The sequence below is a fragment of the Chiloscyllium plagiosum genome, unplaced genomic scaffold (genome assembly GCF_037043375.1).
Source record: "Chiloscyllium plagiosum isolate Xiang-an unplaced genomic scaffold, Cpla_swu_hap1 HiC_scaffold_72, whole genome shotgun sequence".
Classification (NCBI taxonomy): domain Eukaryota; kingdom Metazoa; phylum Chordata; class Chondrichthyes; order Orectolobiformes; family Hemiscylliidae; genus Chiloscyllium; species Chiloscyllium plagiosum.
In genome coordinates, this window is record NW_028270211.1 from 152,719 (window position 1) to 179,424 (window position 26,706).

Sequence of the window (26,706 nt, forward strand, 5' to 3'; positions counted from 1 at the left end):
TACACAGAAACACACACACACTCACACACACAATAGTCCACCATCAACACTCTACTGCAATTAAACAGGTATAAACAGAAACGCACACGCATCTCGACACCATCCCCCTGTCTCCTCCCATTAAACAGACAGACACAGAAACACACACACACACAGAGCCATCCTGTTTGCTGCCATTAATCATATATATACACACACACTCGCACACAGCTCCCAAATCACACACTCTACGGTGATTAAACAGATATAAACAGAAACACACACTTCTCGATACCAACACCCTGTCTCCTGCCATTAAACAGACATACGCAGAAATACAGACGCAACCCTCCACCACCACATTATTTTCTGCCATTAAACAGACACACACACACACACACACACACCTTCAACAGCAATCTGTTTCCTGTGATTATGCTGTTAAACAGATATTTACAGAAACATATATACAACCCTCCACCACCACCCGGTCTCCTGTCATTAAACAGATATACACAAAAACACGCACACACATTCCTCCAACACCACTCTGTCTCCTTCATTTAAACATAAATACACACAAACGCACAGACCCACCACCCTCCTCCACCACCCTGTCTCCTACAATTAAACAGATATATACAGAAACATAAACGCATATCTTCAGCACCACCCTGTCTCCTGCCATTAAACATACATGCACAGAAACACACACGCACACACGCGCACACACAACCATTGACCACCAATTTGTTTCATGTCATGAAGCAGATATACACAGAAACACACATACAACCCTCCACGACCATCCTGTCTACATTCATTACACAGTTATATACAGAAACACACACTCACCAACCTCCAAAACCACGCTGTCTCTTGCAATTAAACGGATATTTAGAGAAACATCCAGGCAATCCTTCACACACTGTCTCCTGTCATTAAACAGATATACACAGAAACACACACACTCACACGTGCGTGCGCACACACACACACACCTTCAACAGCAATTTGTTTCCTGTTATTATGCAGTTAAACAGATATTTACAGAAACATATATACAACCCTCCACCACCACCCTGTTTGCTTCCATAAATCAATTATACACAGAAAGACACAGACACAACTTTCCACTACCATCCTGTCTCCTGCAATTAAACAAATATACACAGAAACACACTCACACGACATTACACCACCAAGTTGTTTTCTGCCATCGATCAGATGTACACAGAAACACACACACAACGCTCCACTACCACCCTGTCGCCTGCAATTCAATAGATATATACAGAAACACAAACACACAACCCTCCACTGCCTCCCTGTCTCCTGTGATTCAATAGATATATAAATAAATACGCACACACAACCCTCAACTACCACCCTGTCTCCTACAATTCAACAGTTATGTACATAAACACACACACACTCAACCCTCCACTTCCACCCTATCACCCGCCATTAAAACGATGTATGCAGAAACACACACACACACAACCCTCCACCACCACCTTATTTCCTGCCATTAAGTAGATATACACACAAACACGCATTCTACACTCCATCACCACCCTGTCTCCTGCCACTAAACAGATATACACAGAAATACACTCACAAACAGAACCCTCCACCCCCACCCTGTTTGCTGCCATTAATCAAATATACATATAAACACACACACAACCCTCCACCACCACATACTTTCCGGCGATTAAACAGATATAAACAGAAACACAAACACATCTCAACACCATCACCCTGTCTCCTGCCATTAAACAGATATACGTAGAAATACACAAACACACAACTGTTAACCATCAAATTATTTTCTGCCATTAAACAGATGGACACAGAAATGCACACACAGACACAATACCCCCTGACCAACATCTTGTTGCCTGCCATTAAGCAGATATACACAGAAACACAAGCACAACCCTCAACCGCCACCATGTCTCCTGCCATGAAACAGATATAATCAGAAACAAATGCATACTACCCTCCACCACTACCCTGTCTCCTGCAATTAAACAGGTATACATAGAAACACGCACACACCACCCTCGAGCACCACCCTGTCTCCTGCCAGTAAACAGATATACACAGAAACACACATACAACCTTCCACGAACACCCTGCCTACTGACCTTAAACAGATATACACAGAAAACACATACATACACAACCCTCCACCGCCACCCTGACTCCTGCCAGTAAGCATAGTCACAGAAACAAATACACTCTACCATCCAACACCACTCTGTCTCCTGCCATTGAATAGATATACACAGAAACACACACACACTACCATGTCTCCTGCCACTAAGCACAAATACACAGAAACAACCCTCCACCACCAACTTGCCATCTGCCTGTAAACAGTTATACTCATAAACACACACAGCACCCTCCACCACCACTCTGTCTCTAGCCCTTAAATAGATAGACACAGAAACACACACGCACACAACCCACCACAACCACGCTGCCTCCTGACATTAAACAGATAGACACAGAAACCAACACACGCATCCCTCGACCACGACTCTGTTTCCTGCCGTTAATCAAATATACACAGAACCACACACGTACAACCCTCCACAACCACTCTGTCTCCAGCCCTTAAACAGATATACACAGAAACACACAACCCTACACGACCACTCTGCCTCCTGCCATTAAACAGGTATACAGAGAAACACATGCACAACCCTCCACCACTGCCCTGTTTCCTGAAATTAATCGAATATACACAGAAACACACACGCGCACAACCCTCCACCGCCATCAGTCTGTCTTCTGTCATTAAACAGATATATATACAGAAAAACACACACAACCCTGCACTACCACCCTGTCACCTACCATTAAACAGACTTACACAGAAACTAAAACACACACACAGACACCCCACCTACCAACACTCTGTCTCCTCGTATTAAACAGATATGCACAGACACACACACACATACACACACACACACACAAAAACCCTCCATCACCGCCCCGTCCCCTACCAGTAGGCACATAGACACGGAAACACAGACACTACCCTCCACCACCACCATCTGCTACGAGTAAGCACATAGACACAGAAACTCAGACAACCTACTCTCCACCACCACCCTGTCCCCTGCCGTGAAACAAATGTACGCAGACCCCCCCCCCCCCGACACACACAAACACACGCAAAACTCCATGAATACCCTGCCTCCTGTCATTGGTCAGATATGCACAAACACACACACACACCACACTGTCTCGTGCCATAAGCCACATATGCACAGAAACACACTCACACACACACTCACTCAGTCAAATCTCCGTGACCACCCTGTCTCCTGTCATCAAACAGCTGTACACGGAAATACACATACAACCTTCCACGAAATTTACAGCTGGGGAACGGCAGTCACGATGCAATTAGGCAAGATTTCGGAAGCGTAGGATGGGGAAGGAACCTACAGGGGATGGACATATTAGGAATGTGGAGCTTATTCAAGGAAAACCTCCTGAGTGTCCGAGAAAAGTATGTACCTGTCAGCAGCAGGACCCTGTAGAGCGCGGGAGCCGTGGTTTACGAAGAATGTGGAATCTCTGGTCAAGCGGAAGAGGGAGGCTTATGTTAGGATGAGATGTGAAGACTCAGTTAGGGCGCTTGATCGTTATAAGGTCGCCAGAAAAGACCGAAAGAGAGCGCTCAGAAGAGCCAGGAGAAGAAATGAGAAGTTGTTGGCGGATAGGATCAGGGTAAACCCTAAGGCTTTCTATAGGTATTTAAGGAATAAAAGAATGACAAGAGTAAGATTAGGTCCAATCAATGATATTAATGGGAAGTTGTGTGAGAAGTCAGAGGAAATAGGGAAAGCACTAAATGAATATTTTTCGACAGTATTCACTCTAGAAAACGACAGGGTTACCGAGGAGAATACTGAGATCCAGGCAACTAGACTAGGTGGGACTGAGGTTCACAAAGAATAGGTGGTAGAAATCCTGCAGAGTGTGAAAGTAGATAAGTCCCCTGGACCGGATGAGGTTTACCCTAGGAATCTCTGGGAAGCCAAGGAGGAGATTGCGAGCTTTGGCATTGATCTTTAAATCGTTATTGTCTACAGGAATGGTGCTAGGAGACTGCAGGATAGCAAATGTGGTTCCCCGTTCAAGAATGGGAGTAGAGACAGCCCTGGTATTTGTAGACCAGGGAGCCTTTCTTCAGTAGTTTGTAAAGTGTTGGAAAAGGTTATAAGAGATAGGATTTATAATCACCTGGAAAATAATAATTTGATTACGGATCGTCCGCACAGTTTTGTGAAGGTTAGGTTGTGCCTCACAAACCATGTTGAGTTATTTGAGAAGGTGACCAAACAGGTCGATGACAGTAAACTGGTTGATGTGGTGTATATGGATTTCAGCAACGCGTTTGATAAGGTTCCCCACAGTAGGCTATTGTACAAAATGCGGAGGAATGGGACTGTGGAAGTTATAGCAGTTTGGATCAGTAATTGGCTTGCTGAAAGGAAACAGAGTGGTGGTTGATGGGAAATGTTCATCCTGGAGTCCAGGTACACGTGGTGTGCCGCAAGGGTCAGTGTTGTATAAACGACCTGGACCATTGAGTAGAAGGGTGGGCTAGTAAATTTGCAGAGGACACTAAGGTCAGTACAGTTGTGGATAGTGGCGAAAGATGTTGTAGGTTACAGAGAGGCATAGATAAGCTGCAGAGCTGGGCTGAGAGGTGGCAAATGGAGTTTAATGCAGACAAGTGTCAGGTGATTCACTTTGGTCGGAGTAACCGGAATGCAAAGTATTGGGGTAATGGTACGATTCTTGGTAGTGTAGATGAGCAGAGAGATCTCGGTGTGCAGGTACACAGATCCTTGAAAGTTGCCACCCAGCTTGACTGTATTGTTAAGTAGGCATGCAGTGATTTAGCTTTTTTTTAAATATAGGGACAGAGTTCAGGAATCATTAGGTTATGCTACAGTTGTACAAAACTCTGGTGCGGCCGCACTTGGAGTATTGTGTACAGTTCTGGTCACCGCATGAAAAGAAGGATGTAGAAGCTTTGGAAAGGGTGCAGAGGAGATTTACTAGGATGTTGCCTGGTATGGAGGGAGGGTCTTCCGAGGAAAGTCTGAGGGACTTGAGGCTGTTTTCGTTGGAGAAAAGAAGGTTGAGTGGTGAATTAGAGAGACATATAAGGTAATCAGAGGGTTAGATAGGATGGACAGGGAAACCCTTTTTCCAAGTATGGTGACGGCTAGCACAAGGGGGCATAGCTTTAAATTGAGGGTTGACAGATATAGGACAGGTGTCAGAGGTAGTTTCTTTACTCAGAGAGTAGTAAGGGTATGGAATGCTTTGCCTGTAACAGTAGTAGCTTCGCCAACTTTAAATACATTTAAATCGTCATTGGACAAGCATATGGATGTACATGGAATAGTATAGGTTAGATGGGGTTCAGATTGGTATGACAGGTCGGCACAACATCGAGGGCTGAAGGGCCTGTACAGCGCTGTAATGATCTATGTTCTATGTTCTATGAACATCCTGCCTACTGACCTTATACAGATATACGCAGAAACGCACATGCATGCACAACCTTCCACCACCATCCTGTCTCCTACCAGTAAGCACATAGGCACAGAAACACAGACACTACACCCTCCATCACCACCCTGTCACCTGCCATTAAGCAGATATATACACAAACACACACATCCCTCGACCACCACCCTGTTTTCTACCGTTAATCAGATATACACAGAAACACACACGCACAACCCTCCGCCAGCACACTGTCTCCAGACTTTAAAACAGATATACACAGAAACATGCACACAACCTTCTGCCACCACCCTGTCTCTTGTCCTTAAACAGATATACACAGAAACACACATACATATAGAACGCTCCACAGCGAGCCTGTTTCCTGCAATTAATCAGACATACACAGAAACACACACACAAAACCCTCCACCACCACCAGTCTGTCTCCTGCCATTAAGCAGATACATACAGAAAAACATACACATGCTTTCACCACCACGCTAACACCAACATTAAACAGACAAACACAAAAAACCACACACAGACAACCCTCCACCAACACTCTGTCTCCTGCTATTTAACAGATATACACAGAAACACACACACACGACCCTCCACCACCACCCTGTCTCCTACCAGTAAGCACTTAGACACACAGACATCTACCCTCCACCACCACCCTTTCTCCTGCCATTAAAAGGATATACACAGAAACACCCACACACACAACACTCCATGAATACACTGCTCCTGCCATTGGACAGATATACACAATAACATACACACACCAAACTGTCTCGTGCCATTCAGCACATACACACAGAAACACACACATATACTCACTCAAACCTCCTTCATCACCCTGTCTCCTGTCATCAAACAGTTATACACGGAAATACACACACAAAATTCCACGAACACCCTGCCTACTGCCCTTAAGCAGGTATACACAAAAACGCACATACATACAAAACCCTCCACCACCACCCTGTCTCTGGCCATTAAATAGATATACACAGAAACACACACACACGCACAACATCCCATGAACAACGTGCCTCCTGCCATTAAGCAGATATATGCAGGAACACACACACCACCACCCTGTCTCCTGCCATTAAGCACATATACAGAGAAACACACGCACAAACCTCCACAACAACCCTGTCTCCTGCCATCAAACAGATATATACAGAAATAGACACACAATCCTCCACCACCACCCTGTTCTCGTGCCATTAAGCACATTTACACAGAAACACACACACACAAGTCTCTACCACCAGCCTGTCTCCAGCCCTTAAATAGATATACACAGAATCAGACACACTCCTCTACAACAACCCTATCTCCTGCCATTAAACAGATATACACAGAAACACACACACAACCCTCCACCACCACCCTGTTCTCCTTCCATTGAGCACATATACACAGAAATATACACACAACCTTCGACCATCCCAGTCTGTCTCCTGTCATTAAGCAGATATATACAGAAAACACACAGAACCCTGCACCACACCCTATCACCGACCAATCTCAATGGCAAGGGCCCTTCCAGGGTTTCCACACCAGCTTGACTGCTGTAAAGGTCGCCGGGCATTCCGCCTGGGTTCATCTTCATCATTCCAAGGTCATTAGATGAGCCCCTTCTGGGGTCCGGGGGGTGGGGGGGAGGGGGGGAGATTGTGGTGATGGTGATGATGGAGATGGAGACGATGGGGAAGTGGAAGACGAACCGGAATCAGTTGGAAACAAACCATGAATGCAACCAAAGCTGCATGTTCCGAATCATAATTCTTCTTCTGTTTGACATACCCTAATCCTTAAGTCAAAACGACCATTGTGATGAAAATCGAACTTAGTCTGTTATGTGGACTTGTCGCCGGCATTAGTGCTGAAGATGGGGCTGTTTGCCCATGTGATCCTGAGCAATCAGAAACTTTGTCCCTTTTAAGCTGAAAAGATGTCCTTATGTGCCCGAGAAACTGATTCCTTTGATGCATGGAATGTTACCAAGAATGACTGCCGCAATGGTCAACTGCACCAAGAAGATCGGACAGTTCATTTACAGAACAAGTCTCAGTGGTCTTTACCTTGTCAAGGTGTTTTGTGCCAGTTTGATTTCAGTTGTCCTTTCGGTGTTCCTGGTCAGTGTTGCCTCGACTCAAGGAGGTCTAAATCTGCACGTCGCAGAAGAGAAAGGGGCAGATGTCGTCCTTCACTAACAATTTGCTTTTGCAAAGTATCATAAAATATTCAGCCAGAATGAAGTGGTCTGTTATGCCCTCACAACAACAAAGGACTCTTTCACCACTTTCCCCCTCCTGAACCCCAACTATGGAAGTATGGAATACCTGTTAGGCATTTATTGGGTATCATCTTTCCTTTGATTATTATTTATCCCCATATGCTAGCCTGTGGAATTCCTATAATAAGTCCGGGGAAGCCTATCCAATTTGTTACAACTGCACAGGATGGGGATGCACTTAGGTGAAGGTGACTATGTTTATTCCATGTGCTTTGGTCCAATGTACCAACTGCTACTGCTTCCCTGTGTCCCTGTGGCGCCTCACATCTCATACATTTGCCTACTGGAGGAGTGTGTCTCTGTTATTGTGGATATTCGGGCTCTTTGTGATGTTTAATGTCACATACCTTACTATAACACCCCTAATAACATCTCCATCTTCTCAATTGTGGGATGGAAGGAACCAGTCTGGGACAATAATCACATCTCTTACTGAAAGACCCACCACTTTTTATTGAACAGCTTTCACCCTAAGAGCCCAGTGTGACCATATTGTGGAGCTATGGACTACCCTTATTTTCAGGGTAGTCACAAAGACAGGCCTGCTTCATATTGGGAAGCCCCCTCCATCATCTAAACTAAACCCGGATATTATTTTTGTCAGCCAAGACAAAGCGACTGTCTTCATTATTCTTATTGAAATAGTTAATCCCTCTGCTGTCGCTGTAGGGGCAGTTTTCATAACGACTGTTCCCTGCCCAACTACCTGGGAATGGGGCTGGGGTTTCCCAACTAAACGTTCACTTTGACCTATATTCTGCGCGCATTAGAGAGGTGGTAAGGCTTTGGGTAACAGTAAAGCCCAGTTTGTGGCTTACACATTTCTCAGTACCTTTTCCTGAGGAGGATCTGCAGGAATTATTCGGCATCAAAACTAAACTATCTTATTTGTGGTCTAACCCGGTTGGGCAAGGAGACCGCTTGAACTTAGCAGGAGGTAAGGACATGCTCTTAGAATTACGTCTATCTCCTCAGCAAAACCGGTATGCCCTCGACTACCTGCACGGCAAAGAGGGTCGGGCTTGTTCCATAGTAAAGGGCAAGCGTATGATGGGGATTACTGACCTCATAGAGGACATTACCTAGCAGGTAGATAACATCTTCACCTTCGACAATCAAATGATAGAAGCCACTGCATGGCGAGATGATGTGGGCTGCTCTATCCACGATGTCCCCCGAGAGCAATATGGTGTGGGATGGTATAGCCCAGAGTGTTCCCTTGACCGTGACATGGTGTGGGCTGTTGTAGCCCGGAGTGTCCACCAGACAGTGACATGGTGTGAGCTGACATAGCCCAGAGTGCCCCCCTGACAGTGACGTGGTGTGGGCTGGTGTAAGCCGGAGTGTCACTGTGTCACTGACTTAAATGGAGTATCATTGAGTCATAGAGTGATCGAGATTGGGAACTGGCTCTTTGGCCCAAACTGGTCTGTGCTGCCCACTCAACTAATTCCAATTGCCCACATTTGAACCATATCGCTCTCAACCCTTCCCATCAATGTATTAATTCATTTTTACATGTTGCTATTGTACCAGCCTCAACCACTTTTCTGGCAACCCATTCCATTTCAAAAACATTCTCTGCATAATGAAGTTGCCCCTCAGGTCCTTCTTAAATCTTCCCCCTCTCATCTTAAAACTATGCCCTGTAGTTTTCAGTCCCTCATCTCTGGGAAAATGACTCTACGCATTCATCCTATCTATGGCCCGCATGATATTATGCATCTCCATAAAAACACCCCTCATTCTCCTACATTCCAAGGGATGATATCCGAACCTGGCCCACCCCTCCTTATAACGCTGGCCTATTCGTCCTGACAACATCCTTGGCAAACGTCTTTGCACTCTTTTCAGGTTAATACGTTGACCAGAACTGTACACAATACTCCAAGTGTGGCCTCACCAACGACTTACAGAATGGTAGCATAATGTCCCAACTCCGATATTCAATGCTTTTAACGATGAAGGCCAGCATGCTAAATGCCTTCATTATCGCCCTGTCTACCCGTGATGCCTCTTCCAGTGGAATATGGACTTGTGGTCCGAGGTCCCTCTTTTCCACAACACTCCTCAGAACCTAACCATTTACTGTATTAGCTCTATCTTTGTTTTACACCTCCGACTTATCTGTATTTAATTGCAGTTGCCAATCCTCAGCTCACTTCCCCATCAGATCAAGATCCCTCTATTATTTCTGATAATGTTCATCGCTATCAACGATACCTCCTAATTTTGTATCATCCATAAATGTAGTAACCTTCTTGGGAGTGCTTGGAGTATGTTGTGCAGTTTTGGGCCCCATATCACAGAGCAGATGCACTAGATTTGGAACTTGTGCAGAGGGGTTTCACGAGAATGCTCCCACGAATGAAAAGCTGGACAGATGAGGAAACTTTGAGGACTCTGGATCTTTACTCAATGGATTTTAGAAGGATGAGAGGAGATCTAATTGAAATATACCGAATACTGAATAGTCTGGACAGAATAGATGTTGTGAAGATGTTACCATTGGTAGAATAGACTAGGACCCGAGGGCATAGCCTTAGAGTAAATGGAACAGCTTTTAGAACGGAGATAAAGAGAAACCTCTTCAGCCAGAGAGCGGTGAATCCATGGAATTCAATGCCACAGAAGGCTGTGGAGGCCAGGTTAATGAGTATATATAAGACTGAAATGGACAGGTTCTTGATTGTCAAGGGGATCAAGGGTTATGGCGAGAAAGCAGAAGAATGGGGTTAAGAAACTTACTAGCCATGATTGAATGGTGGAGCAGACTCGATGGGCTGAATCTTTCAATTTCTGCTCCTATGTCTCATGGCCCTCGTCATGCCTTGCATATTCACATTCAGAACATCTATGTAACTATCAAATAACAAAGGTCTCAGCACCTGTGGGACACCATGAGTTATAAACCTCCAGTCTGAGAAACAATCTTCAACCATCACCCTCTGCTTCTTACCATCGAGCTAATTTTGAATCCAATTAGCTAGCTCTTTCTGGATCCCATGTCACCTAAACTCACTGACTACCCTGCACGTATGGGACCTTGTCAATAGTCTTACTAAAGTCCATAAACAGATCATCCATTGTCCTACCCTTATCTATTCTCGCGGTTATCTCTTTGAAACAATTTAAAAGATTTGTCAGACATGATTTCCCGCACACAAATCCATGCTGACGATTTATAATCAGATCTTGAATTTCCAAACGTTGGTTCATCTTGCCTCTCATTATCATCTCCAACAACTTGCCTAACACCGATGTTACGCTCACTGACTAGGAGCTCCCTGGCTTGTCTTTGCTACCTTTCTTAAACAATGGAACCACTCCAGTGGCAAACGATGAAGCAACAATCTGTGCAAGGGCCTCTGCAACTTCTTCCCTAGCCTCCCTTAACATCCAAGGATGGACATGTTCTTGCCCAGGGGATTTATTCACCTTATTGTGCTTTAAGGTAGCAAATACCTCCACTCTGGTAATATGTATGCGGGCCAAAACATTCCCACTTGTTTTCCTTATTTCCTTAGTATGCATCATTTGCTCCTGAGTAAACATCGAGGAGAAATATTCATTGAACAATTCCACCCACCTCCTGGTGTTTCCACACAAGGACAGCCATGCTCACCAGTAAGGGGACCTATTCTGTCCTGAGTCACGCTTCTACTCTTAATATGGCTAGAGAACCTCTTGGGATTATCTTTCACATTTTCTGAGAGATCCATGTCATGTCCTTCTTTTTGGGCTTCTGATTCCCCCTTAATGGTGCTTCTACACGTTGTGTAGTCATATAAAGATTGACTTAAGCCCGATATCTTAAACCCAATGTATGCCTTCTTTAATGTCCTTACCAGATCCTCAATATCCCTCGCCATCCAAAGATCAGGTTCCCCCTTAACCACCGTCTATCTAATGAAAATAATCCTAATTTGTTCAATCTCTCTTCATGGCTGGCACTCTACATACCAGGCAACATCCTGGTGAACCTCCTCTGCATTGTCTCCAAAGGATCAACATCGTTTTGCTAGTGTGGCGACCAGACTGTATGCAGTATTCCAAAAGTGGCTGAACTAAAGTCTCATACAAACTCTTATATTCAATACCCGGTCCAATGAAGGAAACCATGCCATACACCTTCTTCACCACTCTACTGATCTGCCTTGCCACCTTCAGGGAACAATGGACCTAGATGTCTCTGTACATCAATTTTCCCCAATACTTTTCTATTTACTGTATAGTTCGCTCTTGGATTGGATCATACAAAATGCATCTCCTCACATTTGTCCAGATTGAACTCCATCTGTCAATTCTCTGCCCATCTCCCCAATCTATCTATATTCTGCTGTATTCTCGGACAGTCCCCTTCACGATCTGCTTCTCCACTAATCTTAGTGTCACCTGCAAACTTGCTAATGAAACAAGTTACACTTTCCTCCAAATCATTTATGCATATCACAAAAAACAATGTCCCAGCAAGGGTCCCTGTGGGACACCACAGATCACAGATCTCCATTTTGAGAAACTCCCTTGTAAGATTACTCTGTCTCCTGTTGCCTAGCCAGTTCTCTATCCATCTAGCGAGAATACCCATGCAACTTTACCTTCTTCATCAGCTTACCATGGGGAAATTTATCGAACACCTTACGAAAGTCCATCTGTATGACATCTATATTCCTTCCCTCATCAATCAACTTTGTCACCTCTTCAAACAGTTTTATTAAGTTTGTAAGCCATTACCTTACCTGCAGAAAGCCATGCTACCTAGCACTGATAAGTCATTTTATTCCAAAATGGGTATATATCCTACCCCTCAGTATCATCTCCAGTAGCTTCCCTACCACTGACGTCAGGCTCACAGGTCTGTAATTTCCTGGATTATTCCTTAAACAAGGAGACACCGTTAGCAATTCCCCATTCCCCAGGGACCTCCCCCCATGTTCAAGAAAGCTGCAACAACATCTGTTAAAGCCTCAGCTATTTCCTCTCTCGCTTCCCACAGAAACGTTGGGTAGATTCCATCCAGACCTGGGGACTTATCCTTCTTGATGTCTTTTGGAAATCACAACACTTCCTCCCTCCTTAGGCAGACTTGACCAAGAGTAATCAAAGATCTATCCCGAACCTCAACATTTACGAAGCCCCTCTCCTTGGTGAATACTGATGCAAAGTACTCATTAAGAATCTCTCCCGATTGCTCTGCCTCCAAGCATGTCTTTCCTACTTTGTCCTTGAGTGGGCCCTTTCTCGAGCTACCCTCTTGCTCGTTATATATGACCAAAAAGCTTTAAGGTTTTCCATAATCCTGCTGGCTAAGGATATCTCATGACCCCTTTTCGCCCTCTTAATTTCTCACTTCAGATTGGTCCTACATTCACAATATTCATCCAAGGCTTCCTATATCTTCATTCACTTAGATATTATGTACACATTCTATTTCCTTTTAGCTAGTCTCACAATATCACTTGTCATCCATGGTTTCCTAACCTTGCCATTTCTATCCATAATCTTCACAGTAACATTTCTCTCTTGAACACTAATTAACCTCTCTTCAAAAGCCTTCCACATATAAAATGCGAATTTCCCTTCAAACATCTGTTCCCAATCCTCATTCCCCAGCTCTTGCCGAATTTTGCTATAGTTGGCCTTCCACCTGTTTAGCACTCGTCCTTTCGGACCACTCTCATCTTTCTTCATGACTATTATAAAACTAATGGAATTGTGATCATTATTTCCAAAGTAATCCCCCACTGTAACTTCCACTACCTGGGTGGGCTCAGTTCCCAACACCAGGTCTGGCATGGCCGCTTCCCGAGTTGAACTATTTCTACACTGCTCTAGAAAATGCTCCTGGATGTTCCATACAAATTCTGCTCCATCTCGACCTCTAACTCTAAGTGAATCCCAGTCAATGTTGGGAAAATTAAAATCTCCTATCACCACCATCCTGTTGCTCCCACATCTTTCTGTGGTCCATCTACATATTTGTACCTCGATCAGTGTTGGGAAGCCTGTAATACAATCCCAGCATTGTTACTGCAGCCTTTCTCTTTCTGAGCTCTGCACATATTGTCTCACTGCTCGAATCTTCCATGGTGCACTCCTTCAGCACAGCCGTGATACCTTCTTTGACCAATAACGCTTCTCCTCCACCACCTGTACCTTCCTCTCTACCCTGCCTGAAGCATTAATGTCCTGGGATGTTTAGTTGCCAATCACGCCATTCCCTCAACCAAGTGTCAGTAACATCAATAACATTATATTCCCAGGTACTATTCCAAGCCCTAAGTTCATCTGCCTTACCTATTATACTTCTTGCATTAAAACTACAAGTCCCTCTGTGTTCATCCTCCGCTTCCTGCCTCCTCTTCCCCTCAGTCATGCTGACTTCATTATCTAGTTACTTAGTCTTTAGTTACTACCTCCCTTCTGGTCACCAAACAGATTTGCTTCCCGATCCCTGCCACATTAGTTTAAACCCTTCCCAACAGCGTTAGCAAATGCACTCCATCGAACATTGGCTCCACAATATAGATATAGACTGTCTACCAGATGTAGACCGTCCAATTTGTAACAGTCCCACCTCCCCCAGAACCGGTCCCAATATCCCAAAAATCGGAACCCCTTCCTCCTGCACCATCTCTTAAGCCACACATTCTTCCTGATTATTCGATCATTCCTACGCTGACTAGCACTTGACACTGGTAGCAATCCTGAGATTAATACTTCTGTGGTCCTACTTTGTTAAGTTGGTTCTTAACTCCCTAATTTTTTCTTGTAGGACCTCATGCCGAGGGCACATTAATGTGGGGATAGATCATTCAGGCACATAAAGTATGCTTTGTTAGACTGATGAATGGACTCGGTAACTCCAAATAATGATGATCTTGTTCATGTTGATCATGTTTTTTTGAATGTCATGTGCATTGTAACCTGCACGCCTTACTCTGTCCAAGTTTATTTTTCACACTATGATCTGTGTGTCCTTGCTTACTGTCGTCTGCCTGTACTGCTCACAAATAAAGCTTTCACTGTACGTAGGCAAATGTGACAATAAATCTAATAAATTAATTATTTCTCGCCCTAACAAGTGTCTCTTTTAGAAATATGTGATAGTCGCTAACCCTCACGTTTCAGCGCAATCATCCCTCTTCGTATCCTAGCACGACATATTAAATACTCAGTTCCATCACTGTCTCCTCATGGAGTCATCATGTCATGGACTGGACTGCTCATACCTGCTTGAGTTTTGTCTGTGTTAATTAGATCGAGCCTTACAAAGGAGTCATACCTCTTCACAGTGCCCCAAATACTCTCTCATCAAGGCCCTACAAATACGGGAAGACGGCTTTACTTATGCACTTGAATCATATTACAATGCAGGGCAGCAGACTATATAAAATGCTAATACTTCCGGCCTTGGGTGTGCTATTTTTGGTGACTCATGATCAAGGACATTCAGGTCCTTTTGAAAAACAACACTTCTCAACCTTGTACTGTTTAATAATACAAAATGAGATGCATGCTGTGTACTTCTCACATCCAAATCATTGCTATGCCTTGCAAATTGTTGTGGTTCAAACACTGAAACTTGTGATATCCCATGAGTAAGTGCCTTCAGTCCATAAAGTGCAAGCAGCTCAGCATTGCTTCCACTGGCCAATTCTCGATCCATGTGGTATATTCATAACGCCCCGTCTGCAACTTATCAATGTGCTCTAAGTTCCTTTGCTCACATGTTAGCAACAATGTAACAAGTATTCTGCAAATTCAAATACACCACTCCCACTCTTTCTCTTTTGTGGATGCATCAACTAACACAAACTCCACAGGTTTCTCAAAGATGCTTTCCGGTTTCTAAGTCTAAGTTGACTGTACCAAGTCACATCATGATTTCCCAAGTGTCGAGTTATAAAATTTCCCTCATATAAGGTTCTAATATTTTTCTCAGACCTAACATCAAGGTACTCTTTTTTGTTTTACCTCCCACGCCGGTTTTAAATATTTAGGATAACAATAACTACTTTCCAGTCTGCAGGAACGAGAAATCCCAGAGTTTAAAGAAATTTGTAGGGTAATCAATACTTCTTTCTTGTCGTTACATCGTTTAAAAGACATTTAGATAAGTACATGAATACGAAAGGTTCCGACGGATATGTGGAACAATCCATCTTCCGCAACTACACTGGCCCCACCCCCCACCTTTTCCTCCGCTACATCGATGACTGTATCGGCACCGCCTCGTGCTCCCACGAGGAGGTTGAACAGTTCATCCACTTCACCAACACCTTCCACCCCGACCTCAAATTCACCTGGACAGTCTCAGATTCCTCCCTCCTGTTCCTCGACCTTTCTATTTCTATCTCAGGCGACCGAATCAACACGGACATCTACTACAAACCAACCGACTCCCACAGCGACCTGGACTACACCTCCTCCCATCCTGCCCCCTGTAAAAACGCCATCCCATTCTCCCAATTCCTTCGATTCCGCCGCATCTGCTCCCAGGAGGACCAGTTCCAAAGACGCAAATCCCAGATGGTCTCCTTCTTCAAGGACCGCAATTTCCCCCCCGACGTGGTCGACGATGCCCTCCACCGCATCTCTTCCACTTCCCGATCCTCCGCCCTTGAACCACGCCCCTCCAACCGCCACCAGGACAGAACCCCACTGGTCCTCACCTACCACCCCACTAACCTCCATGTACAATGCATCATCCGCTGCCATTTCCGCCACCTCCAAACGGACCCCACCACCAAGGATATATTTCCCTCCCCTCCCCTATCAGCATTCCGTAAAGACCACTCCCTCCGTGACTCCCTCGTCAGATCCATATCCCCCACCAACCAAACCTCCACTCCCGGCACCTTCCCCTGCAACCGCAGGAGGTGCAAGACTTGCGCCCACACCTCCCCCCTCACCTCCCTCCAAGGCCCCAAAGGAAACTTCCATATCCGCCACAGATTCACCTGTACCTCCACACATATCATCTATTGCATCCTTTGCACCCGATGTGGCCTCCTCTATATTGGGGAGACAGGCCGCCTACTTGCGGAGCGTTTCAGAGAACACCTCTGGGACACCCGGACCAACCAACCCAACCACCTTGTAGCTCAACATTTCAATTCCCCCTCCCACTCCACCAAGGATATGCAGGTCTTTGGACTCCTCCATCGTCAGACCACAGCGAAACGACGGTTGGAGGAAGAACGCCTCATCTTCCGCCTAGGAACCCTCCAACCACAAGGGATGAACTCGGATTTCACCAGTTTCCTCATTTCCGCTCCCCCCAGCCTGTCTCAGTCCAATCCATCAAATTCAGTACCGCCTTCCTAACCTGCAATCTTCTTCCCGACCTCTCCGCCCCCACCCCAGTCTGACCTATCACCCTCACCTTGACCTCTTTCCACCTATCACATTTCCGACGCCCCTCCCCCAAGTCCCTCCTCCCTATCTTTTATCTTAGCCTGCTGGACCAACTTTCCTCATTCTTGAAGAAGGGCTAATGCCCGAAACGTCGATTCTCCTGTTCCTTCGATGCTGCCTGACCTGCTGCGCTTTTCCAGCAACACATTTCCATCTTGGACGGATATGGGCCAAGCGCGGGCAGGTGGGACGAAGTTAGTTTGGAATTGGGATAATTAACATGGACTGGTTGGACCGAAGCGTCTGTTTCTGTCCTGTCTGACTCTATAACTCATTCACTTGCTGTATTGCCACTTCCCTGAAAATTTGGATGGTACTCATTTGGTGCAGTAACTTGCCAACCTTCAATTCAATTAGTATTTGAGTAAGTTCACTTTATTAATTCTAATCATGTTCTTATTTTCACCAGTCAATCTGTCCCATATTATATGTAGAACATTTTCAGTACCTTCCATTATAGAGACAGCACGAAGGTATTACCCTCAGCAGCAGGCAGAGATGGATTCCGTCACTGTGTGAATACATTGGAACACTGCAATGGGAGATGATGGACGTGACACCCATTCCTGCTCAGAAAGTTCCCGAATCCAGACAGTTCAATAAAACTATCACTTCCTGGTCACTGACAGCATAGTCCTCTCCCTAGTGTGAGGTTACAGGTTATGCTGAAACTCATTTTAGAATCAAACTGAATTCAGACTTTGCACCTGGCATAGGTCCAGGTCGAGGTAAGAAAAAGATTGTGATCTGAATATGTGTAACGAGAAGAGTTGCCAGAAGAGAATTGTAACGGAAAGGTGTGGATGACGATTTATTCAGAAACAGTGCTGAGGCAGAAGTGAAGACTAGGTATATTGTGAAGGTGGGAGTGGACAGGTTTTGTGGTAGATGGAATATTGCGATATGAATCCATTCAGGATAAAATGGGGTAATCATGGTTATGAACACTTTCGTTTCTCCTCAGATGCTTGTAAGGCAGGGATATGAAATTCATGGCATAGAAATGGAGATTGTGATTGAAAGCGAAGACAATAGTTTGGAACTTTGCCAAATATACACTACAGAGAAAACGATAACATTCACAATGGGTTAGAGAATTAGTAAATGGGCAGAGATCGACTCACCAGGAACACCAACAATAGCGAGGATGGGATAGTAACCTGCTTGAAAAGTCATAATTACACAGCATCAATCGAGATGTTGTTGCTACACTGAAATCTCCTCCACCACAACAACTTCCAATATAAAAACTGCTTCTGGGCACGACTGCCCTGAACATACACAAGAAATACAGATTCCCCTGGATTTTACACTCACAGCTCTTATCAGTTAATTGTTTATCGTTTATACAATGCAATTCTATAATCTGTTTGTAAAGATGCAAACATATGATTGCACAATTTATATGCCTTTTCTTTTTGAGATTTTTTTTGGCCTTAGCGCAAAAGTAAGTGTTCTGTTTAAAATTGACCTGTTTATTGGGATTCAAGGGTCAGACACAGCACGTATTTTTCATGGGTTAAGAAACAGAAAGGATTCGAAGACAGTGGCTGTGGAGACTGATGAGGAGTAAAGTGACGTCCCCAATGTCTCCTTGACAGACAGAATAAAATAAAATGCAGTGAAAGAAACAGAATATATTCAGAAGAAGGAATTGCAAGTGACGATGTAAACAAAACAGCATCATTTCAAATGGAATGGCTGAACAGTGATGGTGTGTGTGCATCTGTGTGTCTGTGTGTGTGTGTGTGTCTGTGTGTGAGTATGTAGATAGATAAGATTGTTCATATGTGTGCAAAACATTCAGAATGAACGAGAGACATACTTAACAAAAATGATGCATGTGATGTACAAAATTTATAAAATACTAATATGTTATGTAATCTTCAGCTGAGATGTTATGTTCCCCTACTCTCAACGCACCGTCTGCCTCCTGCCTCCTTCTGGCATTACCTGATCTAATCTTTCATTCTTACCGGATGGATGTTATAAATTCCTGCTTCTGGTGTTCCAACTTGCTTCAGTTAATCCATTTTCTACCAGGAAACATATACTGGGTTCTGTCAACAGTTGGTGCCTGTCATATTGATGGAGATAAAGGTTCTGGCATCAAACCCAGGATTTCAACAGATTAATCTGTTGCACATACACTGTACAAAGGACCATAGCACAAAGGAATTATCAAACCAAATACGGAAGCACATCTACTTCCATCAATCATGTAGACTTCCCTATTTTTACCTCTCCACGTCTATATTCTCTCTCTCTGTCTCTATCTTTCCGTCTAGTTAATAAGTCCTCCAATCGTTCTTCGTGTCCCATTTCTCAAACCTCCCTCCTTCAGTTTACATCTATTTCTCACTTTTGGATGAGATGGCTTATAATTGAGTAATGTAACTAAAAAGACATGAGGGTGGCGTTGGCCAGAGTTAGTTGGAAGGGGAGGTGAGCACGGGAATATGGTGAAGCAGCAATGACAGGAGTTTCTGGAAATAATTCAGGAGCACGTCAGAAATTCATCCCAAGTAAGAAGAAAGATATTCAGCGGAAGACAAGTCAGCCGTGCGTGATAATGTACTCTGGGACAGCATAAAAGTAAAAGAAAATGCGCACAATGTGGTGAAGATTATTGGGAATTTAGACGATTACGAAGCCTATAAATTCCAGCATGGATAACTAAGAACAGCAAATGGGAGGAGAGGATGAAGTATGATATTACGCTTGTTAATCATGTAAAAGAACATTGAAAGAGATTTTTAGATATATAACAAGGAAGACAAGGAGTAAAGAGCAAACAGAGGAATGTTGGAAAATGAAGCTTGAATAGTTACGGGAAGCAATGGAATGGCAGAGGAATTGAATACATTGCAACAGTCTTCACGGTGGAAGACACCAGCAAAATGTCAGAACTTCAAGACAGTCAGAGGGTAGAGGTGAGTATAGTGACCACCAGTAAGGAGAAGGAGCTGGGGAACATGAAGTTGGATCAATCAGTGAGACCAGTTGGAGAACACCCCGTAGTTGTAAATAGATGCCGAAGGTGATTGTGGAGACATTGCTGGTGATTTTTCAGGAAATTTTGGAGTGAGGGAGGACTGGCAAATGTAAGGAGAGACAGACATAGAAGACAGGAAATTACCAATGGCCAGGCAAGTTCAAACTGTTGTATAAAAGGACTTAATGAATCCTTACGTTTATGAATAGATGCGTGGAGTATAAGAACAAGGAAGTTCTAAAGTATATTGGGCGTGGTGTGATTAAGCTACAGCATAACAATAGTGAAATTTACAATACTATTGTGAAAGTACGGTTAAAACAAAGGAAATCATTTCGAAGCAGACAGGAGCATTCGTGACAAAGAGACCGTTTCCTTGACCCTGTAGTGAGAATGTTGAGATAAGCTTGTCAGTAAACAGACTAAAATAAAATGTATAGAAAGCACAATAAAATCTGTTGCTGCGGATATAGCAATACATATGAAGTTGAAAAAGCACAGCAGGTCAGACAGCATCCATGGAACAGGAAAGTCAACGTTTCAGGCTGGTAGACTTCATCAGGATTGGTCCGGGGGAAGGGGAGCCGGGAAGAAAATAGAGGGAGAGGCGTGGAGCTGGGGGAAGGGTAGATAGGATGACGATAGGGGATGCAAGTAGGGGGATAATGTGATTGGTCAGTGGGAAGGGTGCAGCGGATATGCGAATAGAAAGATGGACAGCTTAGGTCAGGTAAGGGAAGGGGAACATGGAATAAGGCTGTGGGTGGAGAGTTCTGAAGCCAGTGAAGTCAATATTGAGACCAGTGAAAGGTAAGCACTCAAGCTGAAAGATCAGGTTCTGTTCCCTAGTTTCTATTTGGCCTCACTCTGACAGTGGAGGAGGCCAAGGATGGATCTGTCGCTGGATGAGCAAGGTTGGGGTGGGGGAGTGTGAGGGAGCAATTGAATGGCAACTGGAATGTAGGGTTTGTTAAAGCGTGCAGAGATCAGCTGCTCCATGAATATGTCCCTGAATCTCCCTTTGGTCTCCCTGATAGAGGGGAGACCACATCGGGAGTTGGAGGCGTGCTTGGTGGTGCAGGATCAGGCTCTGTATGGAGCACCAGTGCTCCAAACACAACAACCAACCCGACTTTCCAGTTAACTTCCATTTCAATTCCCCCTTCAACTCTTCCGGGGACATGCCCATCCTTAGCCTGTCCACTGTCAGAGGAACACCACCTGAGAGTCTACCTTTGAAGCTGATACCCAATGGCCTCAATATTGACTGCAGAAGCTTCAAAATCCCTCCACACGCAGCCTTATCCCCTGTCCCTTCTCCCTGACCAGACACACCTGTCCATCTTCTCACTCACATATCTGCTCCATCCTTCCCACTAACCAATCACAGTAACCTCATAACTACATGTATACACCACCATCATACCTACCCTTCACCCTTCCATATCCCATCACTCCGTTTCTGGGCTCCCCTCCCCCTCGCCAGTCCTGACGAAAGGTCCAATATCAAAATATTGCCTTTTTGCTCCTCTCGTTCTGTCTGGTCTGCTGTGTTTATCCAGCTCCAAGTTTATTAAATCTGGCCTCTCGCACCTGTAGTACTTACTCTCTCCAAGTTGTGGAACTATGTCGTCTACGTGTAAGAAGAAATACATTTGGACATTTGAAAAGATCGCTGACTCATTCCTCATTTCTTAACAACCCAACACACAGCTTCCAGATGAAGCAGCATTTCACTGGTAATCTTTCAATCCTGTCTCCTGTCATTGCTGCTCACAATTCAGTCTCCTTTAAATTGGGGAGACCAAGCAGAGACTGCATTGACGAACACTCCCACTCTGTCTGTCGGAAGAGCCCTGACCATCTCATTGTTTCCCATTTTAATAACCTACCTTGCTCTCATGCTAACATTTCAGTCCGGGGCAGCTGCAATGTTCCAATGAAGCACAACTCAGGCTCGAGTAACACCTCACATTTTACTTTGGTACGTTACAGCCTGTAGGAGTTTGTATTTAATTCCATAACTTCACAACATGACGTCATTATGGCTGTACTCAAATCTTCTTACATTCCTTCTCTTGGTCTCCCAATGAACTTGCCCTGTTTGTCAATCTTTTGTCTTGCACTCAATTAAGGAACCCAAATCCCCCCTTTACAATCTAATGTATACTCATTTCCATAACTATGTTAAAATAAAGACAGTTGTGGTAACTGGACCCAAAGTGCTCTCCGACTGACAATTCAGTCACTTGGCCGACCTCGTTTTCTGAGGGGAGGTCCAGTCTTGCACCCACCTGAGTAGCATAGAGCCCTCTACATCTTGAATTAGGAAACTTTCTTAGACATATTTGACAAATTCCACCCCGTATGGTCCTTTTACACTCTGGGTGACCTAGTCAATCCATGGGAAGTTAAAATCTCCATCCAATACTACTCTATTATTTTTATAGGTACCTGCAATCTCACTACGCATTTTTTCCTCTCGTACCCGCTGGCTATTTGGGGGTCTAGAACACCATCCCAGCAGACTGACCATCCCCTTTTTGTTTCTAACTTTTGACAATATTGCCTCATTTGAGTATCGCTTAACAATATCGTCTCTTGGCACTATTTTTATGTCCTCCCTAATCAAAGGGACAACTCCCCCTCCTCACTTACTTGTCTTTCTGTCATGCCTGTAGCTTTTGTATCCTGGAACTCTGAGCTACCAGTCCTGCCCTTCTCTCAGCCATGTTTCTGTTCTGGCTATAATATCCTAGTCCCCAGAGCTAATCCATGGTCTGAACTTGTCTGCCTTACCAGTCAGGCCTCATGAGTTGAAATGAATGCCCTTTAAAACCAGAAGTATTTTCCCTCCTATACAGTGTCCCAGATATCCTGGATAGGAAATTTGCTCTCGATGGCTGATGTATTTTCCCCTGACTAGTTGATGGCCCCTAGCTTATTTAGAGTCTCAACTTCCTGCCAAACTAGTTTAAATCCTGCCAGGTAACACTAGCAAATCTCCTCCCAGGGATACTGGTGTCCCTCTGCTTCCAATGCAAACCATCCCCCTGGTACAGGTCACCTCTACCCCAGAAGAGATCCCAATGACCTAAGAACTGGAAACCCTGCACCTTACACCAGCTCCTCAGCCACACATCCATCTGACCGATCTTTCTATTTCTATCCTCACTGGTGCGTGGACTGGGAGTCATCTGGAGATCATTAACGTCAATAACCATTTTATAAAAACTTCTTACCTAAATCCCTGTACTTATTTCACAGGGGCCTATCCCTTTGTCTACCTCGGTCACGTGGGCCGATGTGCACAATGACTTCTGGCTGTTCACCCTCCACCTTCAGAATGTTCAGTAACCGCCCAGAGACATCCTTGACCCTGGTACCTGGGAGGCAGCACACCGTCCTGGGGACCCTTCTGCAGCCACACAGTCTTCTGTCTGTCCCCCTCAAAACTGAGTCTCCCATAAGTATTGCGATTATTACAGAGGATCTGGGAAACATCGACTGGGAGGAACTCCCTGCAGTTGGGGCCATGTTAGGAAAGTGGAGTATTTTAAAGTGATGCAGTGAGAACGTAGGGCCAGTGTGCTCCTTGAAGAGTGAACAGTAAAGGCAGCAAGTCCAGGGAATACTGATCAAGTGATATCGTGAGTTTGATAAAGAAAATACAGTGCAATAAAATCAGGTGAAGCCCTTCACAAGTATATAGAGTGCAAGGGGATTGTGGAAAACGAGGGACAAACAATAGTCATGAAATATATTTGGCAGACACGATTGTGGAAAAGCCACAAGTATTTTATCAGCATCGTGAGAGTAAGAGGATTCCCAGCAAAGAGGGCGGCCTGTGAGTAACCAAAAGGACAATCTGTACATGGAGCCAGAAGAAGTAGGCGAGGTCTTCAATGAATACTTCTGTATTCACACAGGAAAAAGACATTGTAACCGGGGATTTCAGTTGGGATGCTGAGGTTCCAGAATATGTTAAGATCAATAAGGAGGAGGTATTAAATATTTTCACAGGCATAAAGGTGGAGAAATCCCCAGTACCCAATGAAATGTATCACAGGCTGTTGTGGGAGGTAAGGATTAGATTGCCGGGGCCCTGGTGGATATATTTAATACTTTGCTGGCCACAGGTGAAGTGCCGAATGACTGGAGGATCGCTAATGTGGTTCCTTTGTTCAAGAAGGGCAGCAGGAATAGGCCAGGTAATTACAGAGCAGATAGTCTGACAGCAGGGGGAGGGAAATTATTGGGAACAATTCTGAGGGACAGGTTGAATCAATAACTGGAAAGACAGGGATCGATTAGTGATAGTCAGCATGGATTTGGAAGAGGAAGATAATGTCTGATGAACTCAGCTGAGATTTCTTTGAAATTACGATTGAAGAGATTGATGAGGGCTGTGCAGATGTTGTGGTTTACATGGAGTTCATTAAGGCCTTTGACAATTTCCCACGTTGAAGGCTGGTCCAGAAGGAAAGAGTCCATGGCATCAAACGCAAGTTGGGAAATTAGATCTAAAATTGTTGTGAGGGTTGGTTTTGTGATTGAAAGCCTTTGCCCAGCGGGTGTATCACAGGGATCTGTGCAGTAACCATTGCTGTTCCTTATGGGCATTAGTCACTCCGATGTGAAGCAGAAGGTATCATTAGTAGGTTTGCAGATGACATGAAAGGTGAGGATGTTGAACACATTGAAGGGGATGGTCTCAGGCTACAGTCTGAACTTTGAGGCTGGGACAGAATTTCAAGAGAGTCATTTCAATTGACAAGGCAGACATGAACACAGCAGGCAATGAGGGAAAACGTATCAATTAAGCTGGATCTACTTTAATGTAAAAGGCCTAACAGGTTATACAGATGAACGCACGGCATGGATGGGAGCATGGGACAGGGATATCACAGGAATTACAGAAACACAGCTGAGAGTGCCGGGCAGGACAGGCAGCTCAATGTTCCCAGGACAGATGCTACAGGAAGGATAGAAGGGGAGGCAAGAGAGGAGGGGAATTGGAGTTTTTGATCAGTGAAAACATCACTGCAGCACTGAGAGAGTATATTCCTGGGGATCGCCCAGTGAAGCTGTATTAGTGGAACTGAGAAATTATACTGAATGATCAGTTTGATATGACTGTACTACAGTCAGCGGGAAATTGCTGGAGATCTCAAATATCTGTAATAATGATAGGGCTGTAATAGTCGGGGATTTTAACTTTCTAAACCTAGACTGGTATTGCCAGAGTGTTCACAGCTTGGATAGAAGAAATTTGTTCAGTGTGTTCAAGAAAACTGTCTCAGGCAGTATGTAACTGGTCCGAATAGTGAAGGTTTCTATCCCAGGGTAGGGGAAATCCATTACTAAATGGCAGAAATATGAGGTGAGAGAAGAAATACTTAAAAGTGACCAGAGGAGAACATTTCCACATAGAGAATGGTGCATGTATGGAATGAGCGTCTGGGGAAGGGGTAGAGAAAAGTAAGGTTACAACATGGAAAAGACATTTGGGCAGATACATGGAGAAGAGAAGGTTTGAAGGGATATGGACCAAACACATGCAAATGCGACTCGTTCATGAACAGTAGTCAGCATGGACTAGTTGCATGGAAGGATAATAAATGCAGTACATTTCAAGTATGGGGAGGGACAATAGGGAAGGTTGAGGCTACAGGGACAGGCACTGTTGTAGGAGTTACAAATTATTGAAGACACTGGTCCACGAGACATGGAATATGTACAGTGTTGGAGGGAGAACACAGAATAGAAAGATCCCAGGCAGCTTTCCCACCCACTCATGGGAAGCCTGCTTTCCCCTCTGTTGTCCTGATGCTCACGAAGACGTCACAGGCATGGATTGATAACTGTGACACTCCTGATACTGTCTCAGAACAACAAACTTTTCAGTAGACGTGGTGATTGAGCCTGCGGTGTGTCTGTACACTGCTCCCCCTCCAGCACTGTTAGCTGATGTTTGGAGCCCTCTCGCTGCTCTGTGCACTGTGAGTGATCTTACCTCAGTGCAGGGTTTGTTTAAGGCTCCAGATCTCCCTGCCCTTTATCTCTCTGCCTGATCAACCATCTTCAACGTGGTGATGGATGGGACACCCAGCAGCTGGGAAATCTATTGAGTCAGGAACTTCCTGAGTACCTACAGGAGACAGAGAAATAGACGGAATGGGAAATTAGACTGATGCAGTGAGGGTTACACATGGAGTATAGTACTGTGTCCCACGGAGATCTGGAAAATCCCAGTCTCCATCCCTGGCCTGTGCAGAATTCTGTTGGCTCAGAATCTGGAGTAGCTGTAAGAGTGAGAGACACTGACAGAGGTAACAATGAGATCCACACAGTGAGGGATACTACATGGAGAGAGACTGAGTGATGTCACCAGACTGCAGGAAGGTATCAGGAACAAACAATCATGAAGGAAAACAGGTTT

At 44.6% G+C, this 26,706-nt stretch overlaps 1 long non-coding RNA gene across 1 annotated transcript in view; it reads right to left on the bottom strand.

Moving 5' to 3' along the window:
• The window catches only part of LOC148134110 (uncharacterized), a 113,690-nt gene that overhangs the window by 13,043 nt on the left and 73,941 nt on the right, over positions 1-26,706 (bottom strand). Inside the window, exons 7-8 of the long non-coding RNA XR_015755911.1 lie at positions 26,281-26,415; positions 19,246-19,346 (exon numbers count right to left, since the gene is read on the bottom strand). This is a non-coding gene — a long non-coding RNA (uncharacterized LOC148134110). The remainder of the gene's footprint in view (positions 1-19,245; positions 19,347-26,280; positions 26,416-26,706) is intronic.